General features: G+C 39.1%; 1 non-coding gene across 1 annotated transcript; it reads left to right on the top strand.

The window, feature by feature from the left end:
- The first annotated feature begins 18,864 nt into the window (after window positions 1-18,864).
- LOC141687659 (small nucleolar RNA R71) lies at window positions 18,865-18,971 on the top strand. Its single transcript, XR_012561148.1, has one exon. It is a non-coding gene; the product is annotated as a small nucleolar RNA R71 (small nucleolar RNA).
- The last annotated feature ends 4,796 nt before the right edge of the window (window positions 18,972-23,767 follow it).

Raw genomic sequence — 23,767 nt, 5'->3', positions numbered from 1 at the left:
AGGGGATTTAAATACTCGCTCAAAACCTGGGGAATCCGGCTCTGTGGTGTATTTTATATTCGCAACGAGGTTGCTGTTTTGAGAAAACAATTTGATTACTTGCCCAATGTTCGGGAAGTAAGTCCATTTGATTGAGTCGGCATAAGCGACAGGCCGGGGTACGGTCTATTATTGTGTAAGTGGCTGGGTGGCAGTCCATCAACGCGTGAGGGGCCGGGTAACGGTCTAGCGCGAGGTCCTAATGCGGCCAGGGTGATGACCGGTGAGGAATTCATCCATCTACAGTAGAAAAGGTTACTTATTGGTATCTTTGCCTGATCAGCAAGATATCTGGTTTATGCCAAAATTCTTTTCCTTTCCAAAATTCATTGGATGTTTCAAACTCTGTTCATACTTTACATAACAGAGGTTCCAGGAAATGTTTTAGAGATATATATGTGGATATATATATATCGGGACTAAATAAAGTATCTCATAATTTTTTCATTCAATAATATTTCAAAGATTGAATCTATTCAAATCTTGTCTTGTAGTCTCATCTATGTGATGAACTTTTGAAACTGATTATAACTTGAACGGTGGTAGTTCAAGTAGTATTGGGAAAGATATAAGTATATTGGGGTATTTGGTAACCTCATCTTTTAAACTTATATCTAATTAATAATTGTCTTATGAATGACAAAGATTTTCCGAAAAACGTTGAGACAAGGTTAGATATATGAGATCACCTTGCAACGATATTTTTTTTATACAGTTATACACTGGGACTTTGTGTATATTATGCATGGAAGAGGACTTCCAATATTTTGAAAAGTATATATGTATATATACTGAATATTTTGCGACTTCATCGCATTAAGATATCAAACTTGGTTCATTTCTTTTGACCAAGACTTTCATGAGTATTATGAGTAGGCTCATATATTGTAAATCATTATACATATTATTTTGGTGGGCTTGCTGCTCACCCTTGCTTTATTTCTTCATCACACAACAACAGTTAGGAAAGATGGCCAGACTCCAGCAGACCCAGCGCAAGCGCGTGGGAAGCGTCCCGCGTCTTCCCGTTGATGTTGTAGCTGCTATAGCTGCAGAGGTAGATCTATTGTAGATCAGACCATCTACTTTTGAGAATCAATTATGTATAATTATAACTTGTGGCAGATAATGGCAATTAACTGTAAATTTATCAAGTAATCATTTTGGGTTGTAATAACTTTTAAATGGTGGATTCAAAGACTTGTACTTATTTCAATTTCATCTCTGGGACTATAACGGGTTGTGGTGTATGTTAGTGTGCGGTCACTGCATAAGGTTATTATTATTAATTAAGTGAAGTGATATTGTGGAAAGAAAGACCGTGACGACCCGGATCCCCGACCCCGGATCTGGGGGTGTTACACATAACCTCCCTAGTATATGCCTTTCTGGAATTTTTGGACAATCCAGCAGCAGTTGGACCTCCAAAGATCGTGTTTATCACTGGCCCTCGAGGGCGTCGCGGTCCTCCAAAAATTGCATTTATAACCGGCCCTCTAGGTTGGGGATTCCGCCCCTGATCGTCTTGGTCCCTCCTACGATCTTCAAAGTTCTTCCTTCCATTATTATTTCTGTCCCCTCCATCTCCAGTATACTTGTTCAATCTTCCTTTTCGAATCAAAAACTCAATTTCATCTTTCAATTGCCTACACTCATCGGTGTCATGGCCAACATCTCTGTGAAACCTGCAATACTTGCCCTTATCTAGCTTGGCGGGATCAGCCTTCAAGGGCTTAGGCCAGCGAATATCTCTGTCTTTCTCAATCTCCATCAAAATCTGACTTCTGGGAGCATTCAGCTTAGCGTATTCAGTGAACTTTTGCCCAGGTCCTCCCTTCTTGGGGGTTGAATCAGGGTTTTGTTCGGTTCTAGGATATTTGTCCTTTACAATATATTCTAAATCAGCTTTCCGCTTCTTGCCTCCAGTGGGCTCATTACTTACTACGGTATTCCTCATACTTTCTTCAACCTTGATATACTTCCCTGCCCTCTCTTGGAGCTGCAACATGCTCTCAGGGGGTCGTTTGGCCAAAGACATCTTGAAAAACTCATCCCTAGTTCCTTGTTGCAGTGCTATCATGGCTATCTTATCATCAAGGTCTGGGACTTTTAAAGCCTCCTTTGTAAAACGATTCAGGTAATCTCTCAAGGATTCCTTAGCTCCCTGCACAAGACTCATAAGAGATGCTGAACTTTTCTCATGGACTCTTCCACTGATGAATTGCTTAATAAAAGCCTGACTTAATTCTCTGAATGATCCAATAGAATTTGGGGGCAGGCGACTGTACCATCTTTGAGCCATACCCAACAGGGTTTGAGGGAAGGCCCGACACTTTATAGCATCATTCACGGGTTGCAGCAGCAGTGCATTAGAGAATGTCCTAACATGATTAGCGGGGTCTCCCGTGCCATCATAGGCTTTGATAGTGGGCATCTTGAATTTCCTTGAGATATGGGCATTCATTATCTCTTCTGTGAAGGGTGGAGTTGGATCATCAGGATCTCCAAGGGGAAGGAGATTGCTTGGATCAGTTCTTGGGACAACAGCCCTTCTTCTTACCGGACCATCCAGGTCTATGACAGGAGGAGGATTTCTCCCCCTAGGAGGTATCTGGGGTCTGGTGGCCTGGTGAGCCTCCAAATCACGCCTCAGCCTTTGGATTTCAGCCTCATGAGCCCTGATCCTTTCCTGCACTTCTTGGGGATTTGCCCCTGGGGTGCTTTGGGGGCGTTGCCTTCCATCGGCCATTGGCTCTTTTCCAGGACGCCTCCTTTTCGGGGCCACTTCATCATCCGAAGATTCGGAGTCTCTCTCAGTATAAGGACCAGAAAATTCCCGATCCTCAGGAATAGGACCCAAACCTCGTATATAGGGGGTGACTGCCCTCGTGCTTCACCTCGCCCAGCATATCCGCTTCCTCCAACCTCAGGGCGAAGGGGCATCTCATAAGGGGGGTTAGTAGTAACAACAGTTGAATATTCATACCCGACGGGTCGAGAATTCACAGGTATATGTACTTGTTGAACTTGAGGATTCGTACCTTGAATAATCGAGGGAGTTGTCCCTTGTGGCTGAGGTTGAGTTCCCCCTATCTGGGCATCCCCCTGAGTAGATGCATAAGTCGAATGGGGCGGAACCTCCACGGTTGACGAAATCACCTGAGTTGTCCCTGATGGTGTTCCTTCCTTCAGAGCTCCAATTGTTCTCCGTGTTCTCGCCATGGTTGTTGTTGTGCTTTCCCACAGACGGCGCCAAATGTTATGGATAAAAAACTAAGGTTATTATTTGCTGTATTTATTACTAAGATTCGGGAGCTCAAGGCCTTTAATGGCTGCTCTCGTGTTTCGTGGCTCGATCTGCCTTTACGAGATGCCTACGTATCTCTGTGAATTAGAGAATCAAGCCAAAAAACGTAGTTCTGATTTGTGGGGTGAGACCCCTTATATAGATGTTGGGAGTCCTTGAATTGGACTTGGTATAGGGGACTTGGTGGGCAAGTCTCATAATTAGAATGGACTTTGGAGTCCTAGATAGTAGGAAACTGATTCCTTATCCTTTTAGGTCCTCTTGAGGCTAATCTCTAAGGACTTATATCCTTATCGGGACTCTTCTCAAAATCTGATTTTTCCCTTATTAATTAATTACGAAATTAATTAATAATCAGGGCTTTTGGGCCTTTTTTATTCCATCAGGCCTGATCTGGTCCATCAGGCTTAACCTTTCTGGTCTGAGTATCATATATATTTTTATTGGGCCCAGCAGCCCACAGCTTGTACAATTAATGCAGTATTTAATTATACAATCATAATTTATTTATCCCTATCAGTACCTGAAGAGATATATAAAGAATTTCAAAAATTGGAATTCGAGATTAGAATTTGCAAGCCTGAGGAAGCAAAAGTGTACGATATGATTTTCCAACCGGAGTTATTGGAGAAAATAAAGAAATGCCAGAAAGAGGTAATGGATCAAGATATAAATAGTTTGGTAGGTGAGGAATTATGCACGCAACAAGATGATCAAGGTATTCTTAGGTTTTCTTCAAGAATTTGGATTCCACCAGTAACGGAGCTGAAAAAAATGAAATTTTACAAGAGGCACATAGTTCAAGATATTCCATCCATCCAGGGAGTACCAAAATGTACAGAGATTTAAAGAAGAATTATTGGTGGCCAAATATGAAGAGGGAAATTGCGGAATGGATTAGCAAATGCTATACCTGTCAGAGAGTTAAAGCAGAGCATCAGAGACCAAGCGGATTGCTACAACCATTGGAGATTCCAGAATGGAAGTGGGAACATATTACCATGGATTTCATAGTTGGATTACCAAGGACAAGGGCTAATCATGATGCCATTTGGGTTATAGTAGATAGACTTACCAAGTCAGCTCATTTTCTGCCTATAAATGAAAGGTTTTCGCTCGACAAGTTAGTTCATATGTACTTGAAAGAGATCGTAGTTCGTCATGGAGTTCCAGTGTCTATTGTATCTGATCGAGATCCAAGATTTAATTCAAGATTTTGGAAGAGTTTTCAAGAATGTTTGGGAACAAGATTGAATATGAGTACGGCCTATCACCCCCAAACGGATGGCCAAAGTGAAAGAACGATCCAGACAATCGAGGACATGCTACGTGTTTGTGCTATTGATTTCAAAGGAAGTTGGGACGAGCATTTACCCCTAGTAGAGTTTGCTTATAACAACAGTTATCACGCCAGTATTGGGATGCCACCTTATGAAGCCCTTTATGGACGCAAATGTAGATCTCCAGTATATTGGGACGAAGTAGGAGAACGCAAAATACTCGGACCTGAATTGGTGCAACAGACAAAGGAAGTTGTTGAAATTATCCAGAAAAGATTAATAGCCGCACAAGATCGTCAAAGGAAATATGCAGACCAGTCAAGAAAAGACATGGAATTTGAAGAAGGAAGCTTAGTATTATTGAAAGTATCACCGTGGAAAGGACTAACGAGGTTTGGGAAGAAAGGGAAGCTAAACCCAAGATATGTCGGACCTTTTGAAATCCTAAAGCGTATTAGCAAAGTAGCTTACGAGTTGGCGTTACCTCCGCATATGGAGCACATTCACAATGTTTTTCACATATCAATGCTTAAGAAATATAATCCAGACTCCATGCATATAATAGAATATGAGCCAGTAGAACTTCAAGCAGATTTATCATATGTAGAGAGTCCGATAGAGATTCTAGAGGAAAGAGAGAAAGTATTGAGAAATAAAATGATAAAGTTAGTAAGAGTATTGTGGAGCAACCCAAAGGTTAAAGAGTCAACCTGGGAGTTAGAAAGTGATATGAGAGAAAAATACCCTTATTTGTTTTCTTAGAGATTCTGAGGACAGAATCCTTTTAAGGGGGAAGGATGTAATATCCGGGATATATCATGTAATTATTTTTGCTATTATATAATTATTATGTGTGTTCAGTATCTATTATGTGAGCTAATTGTTAAGTGTTATCTGTACTTGAATATTCAAAAATAATATTAATTGAGTATTTTAATTTTTATATGTCCAAAATAAAATATAAATAATTGTCATATCTTCCTAATTATTTTAATATTGGTTTATGGATTTATAAGAATCATATGAAATTTCTAAAATCTTTTTCCGGGTAATTAAAGTCTATTTTATAAAAACGGGAACCAACCGACGTCACCCGTTGTTACGTTTTTGGAACCCGAAACTCTTTCGAGAACTCCTTCCTAACCTAATTGTAATATTCCGAGCATATTCCATGTTTCGACTTTTTGGATCCGGCTTACAGTTTGTCCTGCGCGGGTCCCGGTGCAACATTTTCGATACAATATTCTTTTCGGTAAATCAATAAAACCCGTATTTTCGATAAACGGGAGCTTTTTATTAAACTATCCCAATTATCACTTCGTAATACGTGTAACCAGGCGCTGAGACCAAGACCGCAGTACAAATTGTACTGATTTGGATAATTATCCCGAAAACCGATACCGTTTGGATCAGTTTTTACAAATAAACGTACCGTTTTATATCGGGAATGATCCAACGGGATACTAATTTTCCGTAATTATAAATAGCCTTTTTCCGTATTTTATTTCGTATCAAAATCATTTGCAGATAGTTAATTATATAATTTTCAGAGAAAAACCCTAATTACATAAACTGTTCTAAGAATCAAACAGCAAAACGAAGGCGTTACCGATCTCTGTTTTCAAAGCTTGAGTAACCAAAACGAAGGATTTGAGGTGTTCTATCAGATTCTGAGCTTTGTTTCACTGCAGAAATCAAGGTTATTTTTCTAAAAAATTATTTATTTTCGAATTTATTTTATTAAAAATATGAATTTTTGTTCGGATGATTGTTTGTATGATTTGATGATTCCATGTTGTAGAGCTTGTTTTTCTGATAATTTTCATATGTCATACGTCTGATTTGGAGTTCAATAACATGCTCAAAAGTGGGTTTAATTTTCGAATTTCAAAATTAGGGTTTATAACCCAGATGAATGTTCTTAATTGAAATTTGGGGGTTTCTTATTCTGTGATAGATTGAAGTTGTGTTATAGTGGGTTGTGTTCTCTGTGAAATTTGCAATCTAGTCGTATAAGTTTCATGAACCAACGAGGTCTGTAGAGAAGGGAGTTGTGTTTTGAAGTTTTCCGATGTCCGCCGGAAACTGGAAAACTTCACGGCCAAATTCCGGCCAACTCAGGGATTGTTAGGATGAATTGATTGCATGGTTGTGTTCCTGATGTGATGTAGATGTGATCTGGAGGTGTTGGTGGGGTGAGGATGCCGGGAACGTGTTCTCCGGCGAACCCGACTCTTTTCCGGCGACGGGGTGTAAAATTGCAGTTTGGTCCCTGGACTTTTGGGGACGATACTGTTAGGTCCCTGAAGTTTCCAGACTTTGCAAATTTAGGATTCCTGTTTATAAAATGTTTAAAAATCATATTTCCTATTTATTTTTATTATAAAAATTCATTTTTAAATTCTGAAAATTCTAAAAATTATTATTTTAATTCTGAAAATTATTTTTAATTCACAAATAAATCTAAATTAATTAGTTAATTAATTTTAGTTAATTTATAATTGATTAATTGGTCAATTAATTCGAAAATCAATTGATTAATTGATTTAATTAATTATTAATTGATTTTAATTAGTTATTTAATTAGATTTAATTATTTAAAAATGATTTAAAAATTCTGAAAAATAGTTTCGAACTTTAAAATATTATTCTAAATTATTTCCAAGGCGCGATAATTATTCTAAAATTATTTCGGAGCTAGAATGGGCCAACCGAACCCTGTTTATTAACCCGAAATTGATCCAACGACCCGTTTTAATTCCGAAAAATGTTTTAAAAATCATTTTAAATACCAGAAAGCCTATTTATGACCCGAGACTTCTTTATAAATAATATTTCATTGATTACGTGATGTATTATGTGCTATATGTGACTTGTTAATTGACTATCGGTCTATATATTCGATGTTTACTTGATTATTGCATAACTTTCAATCCGTTAATCGGATTTGGGTAAAACGAAGGGTAGATAAAAGTATGTGTTGAATAGAATTCCATGAGTAAATTATTGATAGATGCTTATAATATGTGATCAGAAGAGGCAAGACGTAAGAAAGGGAAACATATAGTTGAGGAGTAAGACGGTTGTGATTGGAAACGAGTGCAGTGTAGTAAGCTAATATTAGGCAAGTATTCTGAACTTTCTCGAGATATTGTAGTACTTGATAATCCTGTGATATTGCAAGTGCTTTGAAGCACAGAACCCTAAATCCTGATTTCAGTTATTGTCCTTGAGCCATGAATCATATTCTTTCTAATCCATTGATTATTGTATACCCAAACAAGAACCACAAATCTACGATACTACTCTACAAATACATACAAACTAAATACCAAACACTGAAATGAACTATTATATACTCAACCCATGGTATCTTATACTTTGAAAGATCGAATCCCTGAAACCTTGAAACGTTGATTCCTTTGTTATCCAATTCTTTCATTACCCAGCATTCAAGCTTTTAAATTGCCTTATTGATCCTTACAAGGATTGAAATCCTTTCATTGTTAAACATTTATTGTTGTTAATGATTTCAGTTATTGTTTATTATTGCATACTCTGTTATTATGTTAGAATTGGATTGTTTTTTTATAAAATTATGGACCAGATTCGTGGTCAGACCATATAATGGTCAAGTTAGGCCAATGTGTGCCTTGGATCCAGTAGTTAGAGTAATGCTTTGTGCCTTGCTCGGGGTTAGTGCGTGACTGATCAGCAGCCTAACCTTGGTTTTAAATTAAAAGTATAATATCCAATTCTAAATCATAATCCATTGTTCACTTGATATCATAACCATATTCACCTGATGATCATTATTCTCAGTTTTGTCATTGTGACTTGCTGAGCTAGTTAGCTCATTCGTGCGATGTTGTTTATATTCTTTCCAGTTAAAAAGGAACCAGTTGGTAAAGAGGATCCCCAGTCCAGCGCGAGAGCTAGGGGTTCAGGTTGAGAAAGCTGAGCTAGTAGGCTTCTTTTGGAATAATTTAAGTTTGTAAAAGTTTGTAATAATGTTCAATACTCAGTTTGAATTTGAAATAGTTGGGATTTGAACGGTTTGTAATATATTAGTGTGTTTGGCTTGTGTGCATACTTTAACCTGTTGCGGTCCGTGGTGGTTGGTAAGTAGGGTCATTGCATATATTATTATTATCTTTATTATTATTATAAGCAGGTTATAATTAAGGTGTGTGTGTGGACCCCAAACTTCTGACCCGGGTTTGGAGGGCGCCACACAGATTCTCGAGGAAAATCGTAAAATTCCTTGATCATCTTTCTGACTTGTGATTTCTTCTCCTGTTAGGTTGTTGTCTTCTTGACTCATTACTTAATCTTGACATCTTCGTATCTTTCCTAATAGTTCGGGTTGGAATCTCATTGTATAGTTCATTTCAGTAGATTCCTTCGGAACACGAACTTCAATTTCCAATTTCTCAAATTCTTTAATTAACTCTTCTGAAGAAGTCAACATATTTAACCTCTCTTTCCAGCTTAGTGCATCTGCTATGACATTTGCCTTTCCTGAATGATAACTGATTGTAACATCATAATCTTTAATCAATTCTATCCATCTTCACTGTCTCATATTGAGTTCCTTCTGCATAAAGATATACTTTAGAATTTTATGATCCGTGTAAATTTCACACTTTTCACCATATAGATAATGTCTCCAAAGTTTTAGTGCGAACACAGTTGCTGCTAGTTCCCAATCTTGTGTAGGATATTTTTGTTCATGAGGTTTCAGTTTTCTAGAAGCATAAGCAATTACGTTATCGTGCTGCATTAGTACACATCCAAGTCCTCGATAAGAAGCATCGCTGTAAATAAAAAAATCCCCTTGCTCATCTGGTAGCACTAGTACAGGCGCGGTTACCAGTTGTTTCTTCAATTCTTGAAAACTTCCTTCACATTTTTCATTCCATATTAACTTTTCATTCTTGCGAGTCAACATGGTTAGTGGTGTATCTATCTTCGCAAAATCCTTGACAAATCTCCTGTAATAACCTGCCAATCCCAATAAACTTCTGACTTCCATCGGTGTCTTTGGTCTTTCCCAATTCAATACGGCTTCAATCTTTGCTGGATCAATTTTAATTCCTTCAATGTTGATAACATGTCCCAAAAATTGTACTTCCTTTAACCAAAATTCGTATTTCGAGAACTTCGCGTAAAGATGTTCTTTTCTCAAGATTTCCAAAGTAATCCTCAAATGGTCGGCATGTTCTTCTTCAGTATTTGAGTAAATCAAGATGTCATTGTTAGGGCGAAAAGACGCGCTAATAACATACGCAAGTATACGCATTCGCAAGTAATATATAATATTTTCTAGTTCGTTCCCACAGAGACTCAGACTAATTATGTTCAATTAAAATCACTCACCAATGTATGATTACTTCTCAATGTTAAAACAATAACACTTAGATTTGATTAACTAATTATTAACTACAATTAACTACTAGAATTACGCACTTAATTCACACTTAAATTAACAATATTAAAACATTCATGAAATCACAACTTCATTACTACTTCCTTCAATAGCTATTGTTATTACCCTTAGCATGCAACAGTGATGATATTAATCGAATAACACGAAATTGATAAAAGCCAACTTTCATTGTACTAAACCATTCTACCAAACATCCACAATTAAGATAGAAGTTGAATAGGAATCAATTATGTTGAGTCCCTATATGTCTACAAAAATTGACAACATAACGATTTAAGCACAAGTCATTCCTTTTAATTACCGAGGGCGAATAAAATGGTTAGAGTTACCCACTAATCATGCATACTCGTACATGAATCTATGCTAGCATGACAAGTTCTAAATCTCAAGATCCACCGTCGCTTCACAAGAGATTAACACCCTATCTTATATGTTCACGACGCACATAAGATGAATACGCACAACCAATACTAGATATCATACAATCATCACACACTAAGGTATTAAACAACTAACTAAAGAACTCCATAGTAAATCCGTTATGACCCCATGATCACGATTAGCCCATGATAGCACTCATCGTCATCATGGGTTTATAAGAAAACATGATAATAACACACGAGAATAATAACTAAAACTACTTATATTAAACCAGAGTACATCACAAGAGTAAATAGGTTCAAAGTAAAGAAAACTAGCATCCAACGTTACAACAAAATAAAGAATCACAAGAAAATATGCTTCCTCTTCGTTGTGGTGTGCTAAAACAGTCTACTTCCTTATCTCCTTCGCTCCTTGATTAATACAACGATCCAACCTCTGTGAAACGTCTCTGAAATCTACTTATATAGGAGTCCCATAAAACCCAAATAACTCAGAAGTTGGAAGCCAAACAGAAATAGGAGTCTAAAATAATTAATCTGAAAATACGACCCTGCGCGGTCGCTCAGCATTCCTGAGCGGGCGATCAGCTTCCTGAGCGGTCGCTCAGCAGAGCTGAGCGGGCGCTCAGCTCCCTACTGGAAAATGCTCTGTTTTGCTCCGTTTCTTCGCTGCAATCTGCTCCTATCTTCCCACTTGCAATGCTAAACACATGCCAAGGCTTATTATTGATGAATCATCTCCCGAAATGCAACTAATACCCTGAAATGCACAAACACTAAAAAAACGCATCAAATACACAAAATACTTGATTTCAAGACACCAATTTAAGCTATTATAAGATGTTCTAAATGGTATAAAATACCACTTATCACACCCCCAAACTTAAATCGATGCTTGTCCTCAAGCGTCACAGACTCAAAACAAAATAAAAACATGCATTAATGCAATCTATATGAAATGCAGCGATCCCCCTTACTACGACCAAACCAACCAAATTACGACATTTTAACAAATGCAATTAGGCGAATAAAGATCTATCGAATCATGCAAACTAACATACAGCCAGAAACGTGGTGTGTGCAGATGCTTAACAGATATGCTTCGAAACTAGATCAATTATCATAACTCAACTATCCTCAAGGCAATCGCATGATTGTACAAAGAATAAAAATTCTAGGCACAAAGTGACTTATAACACTTCAAGAATCCTGGAGCTTATTACGGAATCATGCTTTTATTTATAACAAAAAATGCTTATTTGACCGTGCAATGAGTGAGGTCCACAAAAGACTTATATAATGACATCCATGTAGCGAGCATTAGGTTAGCGGATCCCAGACTATAAAAGCCTTAGGTCACTAGGCACAAAGTCCCCTAAGAACTTAATAACTCGAATACCAAAGAGCCCACTTGTGATCAATTATGCATTAACTCTTTATTTTTTTTCTCTTTTTTTTTCTCTTTTTCTTTTTCTATTTTTTTCTTCTTTTTTTTAAAATTTCTGAGCAAGTGCGTTTCGCTCCCTCTTGCTCAACCCTAGACTACTCGCATAAAAATACGAGCCGGCTACTAGCCATTTGATGCCTAGCCACAAATAGCAATGAATTCCATTTTTCACTCTGTTTTTTTCTTTTCATGCCTTTTATCACTAAGAATCTATTATAAAATTCTAAGCATAATCAATAGATTAGCCTTGAAAACCATCGAACCATAACAACAATCTAGTCCTTAAGCATTCTCTAAGACTTAGTGAAATTACAAGTATTTCTAGCATGCATATCAACCTACACGACTCAACATCACTTTAACGCTATCACTACACTCGCATCAACATCATAAATTAATTGGTAAATTAGCGCAAAAGGGATCATTGTATATGCATGAGCTACATGACATGATAAATAAAGCTATAAATAAAAATTAAAAAAAAACTATATGGTAAAAAAAAATGCAATTATATGAACTAAACTATCATGAATATGCAACTATGACACACACACAAAATATTCCTCAACTACCACCCCCAAACTTAAAATCTTCACTGTCCCCAGTGAAGGTAGTAGAAAGGAACACAGGGTATACCTACTCGGAGAGATCATCATCACCCTCAGAGGGTGGTGTATCAGGAGGCGGATATGCAGAGTCCTCACCAAAAACTGGCCACTGGATGTCAGCTCCAAGGCCTCGAAAAGCAGTCCCAAGTGCAAGGGTGAGGTCCTGAGCAAACCTGCTCTGTGTCTCGTACATAGCGTCCATCCTCCTCGACAGCCTCCTATACTGGGCATCAGCCATCCCAGCACCCTCCTGAGCTCTAGAAGAACCAGCCTCATCTCGTCTTGGCCTCGCCATGGTAGCACCTCGTGCTGAACGCCCTCTTGGAAGACGATAACCCATCCCATGCTCCTCGGGCTCACCACCGGTCCATTCCTGCATCGCATGCAGAGTCCCGGAATCAATAGGAGCGGCCGACAACTGCAACTGCTCATGAGACAGCCACTGAACTCCCACTGCTCGGCAAAGCTTTGTAACTGTGGATGCATAAGGGATGTTCATGTGCTTAGCTCCCCTCAGAAACTTCAGAATTCCTTGGTAGATGAACTCACCAAGGTCCACATAATACTCCTCATTCAAAATTTCCCATAACAACTGTGCTCTCTCAACTGTGACCTCATGTGCATGCGAAGTAGGCAAATTATTAGCACAAATAAAAGCATTCCATGCACAGGCATACCTGTTCATCGCAATCGCCGAAAAGTGGCAATACTCGTTAGTCCCAGTCTTGAAGGTCCAAACTGTGCCCGACCTACAGAGAGTGGCACAAATCAAATCCAAGTCAAAATCCTCAGCATTCTTCTCGTTCTAATTCTCCTCCGTGGGCTTCCTCTGTCGCTGTCCAATCACACGGCAAATCGCCGCAGGGTGATAATCAATCGTCATCCCCCGGACCACAGAATACCCATTCTTCTCAGCCTTCGCGTTCGCATAGAACTCGCGAACTATGCTCATCGGTACTCCTTCAGGAGATTCACAAAAAGCAATCCAACCCTTCTCAGCAATCATAGGCAACAACTCACCATCCCTGCCTGAAGGTAAGAACCCCCTCTCCTTCAAAATCGGCTTACCCAGAAGCCTAGTATACTCCTCCTCAGCAGTCCTATCATTCAAATGAGGCCTCACAGCAGTACCCCTCGAAGAATCAGCAGTAGGGACAGTGCTACTGCTATCGATAGTCCTAGATCTCTTGGGTGCCATCGAAACTGAATAAAAGTGTTTAAGATTTGTGTGTTTGGGTTTGGGAGAGAGTTTAAGTTATAAAAGTGTATGGGGAGTATATGGAATAAGTGTATGTATATATAGGGTAGGGATTAGGGTAAAATTTGATTAGGAGTGGGTTTGAGGGTTAAAAACATGGGATAATGGGAAAATAAATCATGGGTAATGGGTTGTTATTTTGTTTTTTTATTTTTCAGATTTTTTTGGATTTTCATAGGACTTAAAAAATTTCTTCCAATCGGGCCCTGAGCGGTCGCTCAGCAAAGCTGAGCGGGCGCTCAGCTTGCTGAGTGGTCTTGGATAGGTTACTAAATTCTAAGGGTTCCTGTAACAACAAATCATGGGTTGCCTCCCACGAAGCGCTTCTTTTTCGTCATTAGCTTGACGTTGCATACCATACTCAAGTTGACAATAAAACGGCACTAACCACTTCCCGATTTGCCATGTCCCCATAGTAGTGCTTCAAACGCTAACCATTAACCTTGAATGCTTGGTCTGGATCATTCTCAAAAATCTCCACCGCTCCATGTGGAAACACAGTTTTGATAATAAAAGGTCCCAACCACCTTGATTTCAACTTCCCAGGAAAAAGTCGGAGACGAGAGTTGAATAAAAGAACTTGCTGCCCCGGCATGAATAACTTAGGATGTAGCTTCCTGTCGTGCCACCTTTTCACCTTTTCCTTGTACATTTTATTGTTTTCGTATGCTTAGAGTTGAAATTCATCAAGTTCATTAAGCTGAAGCATTCACTTCTTTCCAGCTGCATCTAGATCCAGGTTCAACTTCTTCAACGCCCAATAGGCCTTATGCTCAAGCTTCGCAGGTAAATGACATCCATTACCATACACAAGCTGAAAAGGGGACATCCCAAGTGGAGACTTATATGTTATTCTGTAAGCCCAAACAGCTTCATCGAGCTTGAAAGACCAATCCTTCCTTGACGGACAAACAACCTTCTCTAAAATACGCTTGATCTCTCTGTTAGACACTTCTGCTTGACCATTTTTTTGCAGATGATAGGCAGTAGCAAATCGATGATTCACATTGTAGCACTGCATCATAGAAGTATACTTACGGTTGCAGAAATTTGACCCCTCATCACTTATGATTACTCGTGGCATTCCAAACCTTGTGAAAATCTGCTTATGAAGAAAATTCAACACTGCCTTTGCATCATTTATCAGTAGAGCCTTGACTTCTACCCATTTTGGGACATAATCGACTACCAGCAAGATGTACTGATTATTGCAGGACGAGACAAAAGGCCCCATGAAATCGATTCCCCAAACATCAAAGACCTCAACTTCAAGCATCATATTTAACGGCATCTCATCCTTTCTCGTAAGATTTCCCACTCTTTGGCAACGATCACACCTTAAAATGAACTGATGAGCATTCTTAAAGAAAGTAGGCCAGAAAAAACCTACTTGCAGAATACGACTGCCGTCTTTTCACCACCATAGTGTCCACCATAAACTGTGGATTGGCAGTCTCGTAATATCCCCTCCGTCTTACAGAATGGGATACATCTCCTGATGATCTTGTCAGCTCCCTGTCTAAACAAATATGGTTCATCCCACATATACCACTTCACCTCATGCAGAAACTTCTTCTTTTGAGCTATGGTCAAATTAGGAGGCATTATATTGCTGACAAGATAATTCACAATATCTGCGAACCATGTCTCTTCCTCCTGAACTGCGAACAACTTCTCATCCGGAAAAGATTTGTTGATCAATGTCTTATCATGTGAAGTAGACTCGGGATTCTCCAATCTAGAGAGATGGTCAGCTACTTGATTCTCAGTACCTTTTCGATCCTTGATCTCTAACTCAAATTGTCGTAGTAAGAGCACCCAATGAATGAGTCTAGGCTTCGAATCCTTCTTGGAAACCAAATAACGAATATCCGCATGATCAGTGAATACTGTCACCTTTTCCCAAGCAAATAAGATCGAAATTTTTCAAAACCAAAAAGTATAGCCAAGAGCTCTTTCTCAGTATTGGTGTAGTTCATTTGGGCCCCGTTTAAACTATTGCTAGCATAGTAGACCAGATGAAAGAGATTATTCTTGCGCTGCCCAAGAACTGCACCCACCGCATAATCACTTGCATCACACATCATCTCAAAAGGCTCTGTCCAATCAGGTGCTGTTATAACTGGTGCAGTTATCAAACTCTTCTTAAGAGTCTCGAATGCCGTTAAACAGTCATCATCGAATTTGAAAGGTACATCCTTCTCAAGCAAGTTTTACAACGGCTTAAATATCTTCGAAAAGTCCTTGATGAAACGCCGATAAAAAACCTACATGACCAAGAAAACTACGGATTCCTTTCACAGAAATAGGGGGTGGAAGATTTTCAATGACTCCCACCTTGGATTTGTCCACCTCAAGACCCTTGCTAGAGACCTTATGCCCAAGAATAATGCCTTCACGCACCATAAAATGACATTTTTCCCAATTGAGCACCAAATTAGTTTCCACACACCTTTTGAGTATTGCACGAAGATTATTCAAACATTCATCATACGAATGTCCAAAGATGGAGAAGCGTCCATGAACATCTCGATATTAATTCCAGTCATGTCAGAGAATATAGCCATCATACATCTCTGAAAAGTGGCCGGTGCGCCGCATAATCCAAACGAAACTCTACGAAAAGCAAACGTGCCAAATGGACAAGTGAAGGTAGTCTTTTTTTGATCCTCTGGTGCAATACAAATCTGATTATACCCTGAATAGCCATCCAGAAGACAATAATACTCATGACCGACCAACCTGTCAAGCATCTGCTCAATAAACGGAAGCGGGAAGTGATCCTTCCCTGTGGCCTTGTTCAACTTTCTGTAATCCATGAATACTCTCCATCCTGTGACTGTTCGAGTGGGGATGAGCTCATTCTTCTCATTTGCTACCACAGTGATACCTCCTTTCTTAGGTACACATTGCACGGGGCTCACCCAAGAACTGTTAGTAATAGGATAAATGATTCCTGCATCCAGCCACTTCAGAATTTCTTTCTTCACCACTTCTGTCATGATAGGATTAAGTCTGCGCTGTTGCTCAACAGTCGGCTTACTACCCTCTTCTAGCAGAATCTTATGCATGCAATATGAAGGGTTGATCCCTTTGATGTCTTCTATAGTCCATCCGATAGCCGATTTGAATTCTCTCAAAATCCGTAAGAGCTTGTCCTCCTCACTACCTGAAAGGTTAGATGTAATAATAACAGGTAAAGTAGATGCATCACCTAAAAAAGCATACCTCAAGTGTTCAGGCAATGGCTTAAGCTCCAAGGTAGGTGCTTCCTCAATCGATGGTTTGAGCTTTCCTTCAGCATTTTTGAGGTCAGAAGTACCAAGAGATTCAAATGGCATGTCTAGCTTTCGCCTCCAGGGAGAAGCATTAAGATATTGTAGTTGCTCATTGCCATCCTCATCATAACTGTCGAAATCCCCCACTAAGGCCTTCTCTAATACATCAGACATTAGCATATGATCGAGTTCTGAAGTAACCATAGAATCAATCAAATCCACTTTTAAGCACTCCTCATCTTCTGTAGGGAATTTCATTACTTTGAATACATTAAATGTAACATCTTGATCCTGCACCCGCATAGTAAGTTCACCTTTCTGCACATCTATCAAGGTACGGCCGGTAGCCAAGAAAGGTCTCCCCAAGATTATGGGAATCTTCTTATCTTCCTCGAAATCCAGAATAACAAAGTCTGTAGGAAAGAAGAGCTTATCCACCTTTACTAGCACATCCTCCACTATTCCTCTTGGGTAAGTAATAGAATGATCAGCCAATTGTAGAGACATGTAGGTGGGCTTTGGATCAGGAAAATTCAACTTTTTAAAGATCGACAACGGCATCAGATTGATGCTTGCTCCCAAATCACAAAGGCACTTGTCAAAAGACAACTTGCCAATGGTGCAAAGAATGGTGAAGCTACCTGGATCTTTAAGCTTTGGAGGTAACTTTTGTTGCAGCACAGCACTGCATTCTTCCGTTAGAGCAACGGTCTCAAGATCATCCAGTTTCACCTTCCTTGAAAGAATACTCTTCATAAATCTCGCATAACTAGGCATTTGCTCCAGAGCCTCAGCGAAAGGTATATTGATGTGAAGTTTCCTGAACACCTCCAGAAACTTACCGAATTGTTTATCCAGCTTTTGTTGCTGCAATCTCTTAGGGAAATGTGGTGGAGGATAGAGCTGTTTCTCCCCTATATTACCCTCAGGAAGAGTGTGTTCAACAGTTTTCTTCCTTGGTTCCGCCGCTTTCTCCTTTTTCTTAGCTTCTTCATCACCAACTTCAGCTTCTCCTTTTTTTGCTTTTTCAGCATCAGCAACTTTTCCAGACCTTAAGGTAATAGCCTTGACTTGCTCTTTAGCTTCCTTCCTGCATGGTACTTTGTGTCACTGGGAAGTATGCCAGGTTGATGATTGAGCACTGCATTGGCTATTTGATCGATTTGATTTTCCAAGGTCTTGATAGAAACCGCCTGACTTTTGCACAACAGCTTAAGTTCCTCAAAATCAGCACTATAGGGTGGAGTTGCACTTCCTTGTTGAGGATATGATTACCTTTGAGCATAATGTTATGGTTGCTGGAATCCCAGTGGACTGAACTGTTTACTTACGCCTTGCTGATATGGTTGCTGAATAGCATTTTGATTATTACTCCAGCTGAAATTTGGATGATTTCTGTTATTAGGATGATAAGTAGCTGGCACAGGCTGCTGTTGTCGCTGATAATTGTTCACATACTGAATAGATTCGTTAACAAGAGAATACTGATCCGTAGCATGAGAACCTGCACAAAGCTCACAGACCATAACAATCTGATTGACTCCATAGGTAGTTAGAGAATCGACCTTCATAGACAGCGCTTGGAGCTGCGCTGTAATAGCTGTAGCTGCATCGACTTCCAGAATACCTGCTACCTTTCCAGGAATCATCCTTTGAGTTGGGTTTTGATGCTCATTTGCAGCCATAGTCTCAATAATATTATAAGCCTCAGTATAGTTTTTGGCCCACAAGGTGCCTCCAGTTGCTGCATCGAGCATGGGCCGAGATTGGGCCCCCAAACCATTATAGAAACCAGTGATCACCATCCAATCAGGCATTCCATGATGTGGACACTTTCTCAACATCTCCTTGTAGCGCTCCCAAGCTTCGCACATAGATTCTGTAGGTTGCTGCACAAACTGAGTAAGAGCACTCCTCATAGCCGCAGTCTTGCCCATTGGATAAAACTTCACCAGAAACTTTTACGCAAGATCTTGCCAAGTAGTGATAGACCCATCTGGTTTAGAATGTAACCAGTCCTTAGCTTTATCCCTTAGAGAGAATGGGAAAAGCCTCAGCTTGATAGCCTCATCAGTCACACCATTATATTTGAAAGTACTGCAGATCTCGACAAAATTCCTTATGTGCATGTTGGGGTCTTCAGTCGCAGCACCTCCGAACGAAACAGAATTCCGTACCATCTGAATAGTGCCCGGCTTGATTTCAAAGGTCTTAGCCTGAATAGCTGGATGAAGAATGCTTGACTGAATGTCATCAATTTTAGGCCGAGAAAAGTCCATAAGAGCTGGATCTGCCGGAACAATACGATCACCCATGATTAAAGGTTCTTTCTGCTCACTTCCTGAATCCGAATCTTCAAAATCTATCTTCTTCGAAATATCAAGAACACGAAAGTATACGCGTTCGCAAGTAATATATTATACTTTCTAGTTCTTTCCCACAGAGACTCAGACTAATTATGTTCAATTAAACTCACTCACCAATGTATGATTACTTCTCGATGTTAAGACAATAACACTTAGATTTGATTAACTAATTATTAACTACAATTAACTACTAGAATTACGCACTTAATTAACACTTAAATTAACAATATTAAAACACTCATGAGATCACAACTTCATTACTACTTCCTTCAATAGCTATTGTTATTACCCTTAGCATGCAACAGTGATGATATGAATCGAATAACATGAAACTGATAAAAGCCAACTTTCATTGTACTAAACCATTCTACCAAACATCCACAATTAAGATAGAAGTTGAATAGGAATCAATTATGTTGAGTCCCTATATGTCTACAGAAATTGACAACATAACGATTTAAGCACAAGTCATTCCTTTTGATTACAGAGGGCGAATAAAATGGTTAGAGTTACCCACTAATCATGCATACTCGTACATGAATCTATGTTAGCATGACAAGTTCTAAATCTCAAGATCCACCGTCGCTTCACAAGAGATTAACACCCTATCTTCTATGTTCGCGACGCACATAAGACGAATACGCACAACCAATACTAGATATCATACAATCATCACACACTAAGGTATTAAACAACTAACTGAAGAACTCCACAGTAAATCCTTTACGACCCCATGATCACGATTAGCCCATGATAGCACTCATCGTCATCCTGGGTTCATAAGAAAACATGATAATAACATACGAGAATAATAACTAAAATACTTATATTAAACCAGAGTATGTCACAAGAGTAAATAGGTTCAAAGTAAAGAAAACTAGCATCCAACGTTACAACGAAATAAAGAATCACAAGAAAATATGCTTCCTCTTCGTTGTGGTGTGCTAAAACGGTCTTCTTCCTTATCTCCTTCGCTCCTTGATTAATACAATGATCCAACCTCTGTGAAACGTCTCTGAAATCTACTTTTATAGGAGTCCCATAAAACCCAGATAACTCAGAAGTTGGAAGCCAAATAAAAATAGGAGTCTAAAATAATTAATCTAAAAATACGACCCTGCGCGGCCGCTCAGCATTCCTGAGCGGGCGCTCAGTTCCCTACTGGAAAATGCTCTGTTTTGCTCTGTTTCTTCGCTGCAATCTGCTCCTATCTTCCCACTTGCAATGCTAAACACATGCCAAGGCTTATTATTGATGAATCCTCTCCCGAAATGCAACTAATACCCTGAAATGCACAAACACTAGAAAAACGCATCAAATACACAAAATACTTGATTTCAAGACACCAATTTAAGCTATTATAAGACGTTCTAAGTGGTATAAAATGCCACTTATCAGTCATCAATAAATACGATTACAAATATGTCCAAGTACCTCTTGAATACCCTGTTCATCAAATCCATGAATGCAGCTGATGCGTTAGTCAAACCGAATGTCATTACGAGGAATTCATAATGTCCATATCTGGTATTAAAAGCAGTCTTGGGAATATCTTCGGCATTAATCATCAGTTGATAATATCCTGACCTCAGATCTATCTTAGAAAACCATGCGGACCATTCTAGCTGATTAAATAAATCATCGATCCATGGTAGATGATATTTATTCTTGATCGTCAACTTATTCAGTTCACGATAATCAATACATAGTCGTATACTGCCATCTTTTTTCTTAACAAATAATACCGGTGCACCCTATGAGGATATACTAGGTCTTATAATTCCTTTATCTAGAAGATCTTGCAATTGTGTTGCCAATTCTTTCATTTCAACTAGTGCCATTCGATACGGAGTTTTCGAAACTGGTTCCGTTCCTGGTGCTAAATCAATAGTAAACCCAATTTCTCGATCAGGCGATAACCCTGAAAGTTCACCTAGAAAGACATCAGGAAATTCACACACAACAGAAATATCTTTTATCTTCGGATATTCTTTTTCAATATCCAACACATAAGTTAAATAAACTTTATATCCTTGTCGTAACAATCATTTAGTCTGCATCATTGTCAGGAACTTTTTCCGCTGTTTCTTACATTTAAATATTACCGTTGCATTTTCCGTCATTCGCAATTTCACTTTTTATTCGCATAAGCGATCTGAACATTACTACCGGCTAACCATTCCATCCCTAGAATCATCAAACTCATTTAACTTGAAAGGTATCAAGTCAACTGAGAAGTGATGTCCAACTATTTCGATATCACACGCGGGATACACTTGATTTACAGGCACCGGGTCATCATTCGCTAATTTTATAATTAACGTCTCGCCCAATCGTTGAATTTCACAACATATCTTATCAATAATTTTTTCAGAAATAAAGGATCTCGTGACTCCGGAATCAATCATACTTTTGCATTAACCGAGTTCACAGAAATCGTACATGCAATCATACTAGGACTCTGCACAGTTTCTTTTATAGTCATATTAAAAGTCCTTGCATTATATAGACTCTGCTGTGGTGGTGGAGGTAATGCTAACACTGACCGCCATTGATGGTCCTCTACAATCCCTTGAAACATGCCCTTTCTTCCTACACTAGAAGCAAGTAACACATGTTCTGCTTGTTGGGCATTCATTGGAGTAGTGCCCCTTATGTTTACACTTGAAGTAGGTAACGTTTGTTTTGCTGCAGACGCCCGTATGTTTCTGACCACATGTCTTGTAGTATGGCACTAGTGGTTTAACAATTTCCTACTGGTTCGGAGCTTGGAAATGATTACCTATCCTCTGATTGCCTTGTCTTATTCTTTTAAAATTCATATTCATCCGAGCCTGAAATCCCATTTCCTGTTAGAACAGTTCTGAAAATTTCCTTATCCCTTTTCCTTTTAGGACATCTCTGGCCCAACTGTCATATCTCAAAAACCTGGTGGAATATGGCCCAACTCCTGTCGAAGAGTCTCAATAACCGACTGAGCAAGACTGGTGGCTCTATGAAACTCTGCATAGGTATGTGGCCCATCATGTATCAATGCATCCAACTCAAGCAAAGCACTGTAAAATGTCTGCTGTAGCTTCTGCCTCATCAGATAATCTGGCTGGAGGGCGACTAACGGTCCTCTATCCCTCTGGTCAAATAATCCCATAATCTCTATGCAGTGAGATCTCCAATACTGTACATCCTCTCTCACAACACTATACTAATGATACGGTACCATGTGCAGCTCTCTGACCTGTCCAAATGACTCTTGTGACTAAACCCTGGGTATCCCAGCGACACCCTGCTGAGGTAATCCTAACTGTAATCCCACATCATGCTCTCCCATCCCCTCGATCAGGGCCATCTGAAATACCTCTAGAACTGGAGCATATATTGGCATAGGAGGTAGTACTGCGATTGGTGGAAACTCTACCTCAACCTTAGGTATAGACTGATACTCTACAGGTAAGGGAGGTGGTATCAACGGCTCAAAAAACTCCATTGCATCTGACTCCTTCATACATGCTCCACCTAGCTCGGATCAAACATGTCAGGATATTAGAGCTGCTAAGGGGATGGTAATGTTGGCTCCTGTGGTATCTCTAGTGGAGGTATCTGTGTTGGAATCTCAAATGACACTAGGGGTATCACTGGTGCAACCGGTCCGGTAACGGTCCTCTCAGAAGATGTTGATGATGCCATCTGATAATATAGAAAAGAAAGAAAACAGGGGTTACTCAGCATTCTAAAAACTTATAAATTCCTAATATAAGACTATCTAAATCCTAACATTCCTATTCCTATCTTATGTGATCTTCCTATCTTATCTTACTCATAATGTTCTTGTTTAAGGGACCAAAATATACAGCTCTGATATCAACTGTAACGCCCTCCAAATCCGGGGTCTAGATTCGGGGGTTACTTTCTAATCACCAAACCAATATAAACCTGTATAATAATTATGCAAACATATATCTAACCCCTTTACATTCTAATCAGGATCTTTTCAGGTTGAGGTATGAAAACAAAAACAACACACTACATTTATTACAAACCAAATTTAAATTCCCAAGAACTCTCTTTATTACAAACCATTGTCTAAACAAGTTTTAAACTAAATTTATTTTTATTCAAACACACACCACATCTATCTACACAACACCTGCTCAGGTAACTCAAAACCCTCTTTTTGGATTGGGATCATCACTTTTGGTATTAGAGGATCCCGCTACTTGATACGTTTCTTTACCAGGCGAGTCTGGATAGGTTTTATTTTCCTTCTTAACTGAAAACAACAAGGTGAAAAATAACAAAGGGGGAGAGCCAAAATTTGCTCAACAAGTCCACGATATATATATACAGTGTTATAA

Source organism: Apium graveolens, chromosome 9 (genome assembly GCF_009905375.1).
Source record: "Apium graveolens cultivar Ventura chromosome 9, ASM990537v1, whole genome shotgun sequence".
NCBI lineage: Eukaryota > Viridiplantae > Streptophyta > Magnoliopsida > Apiales > Apiaceae > Apium > Apium graveolens.
Note: the sequence above shows the minus strand (reverse complement) of the source record. Positions and strands in the feature narration are given on the sequence as shown.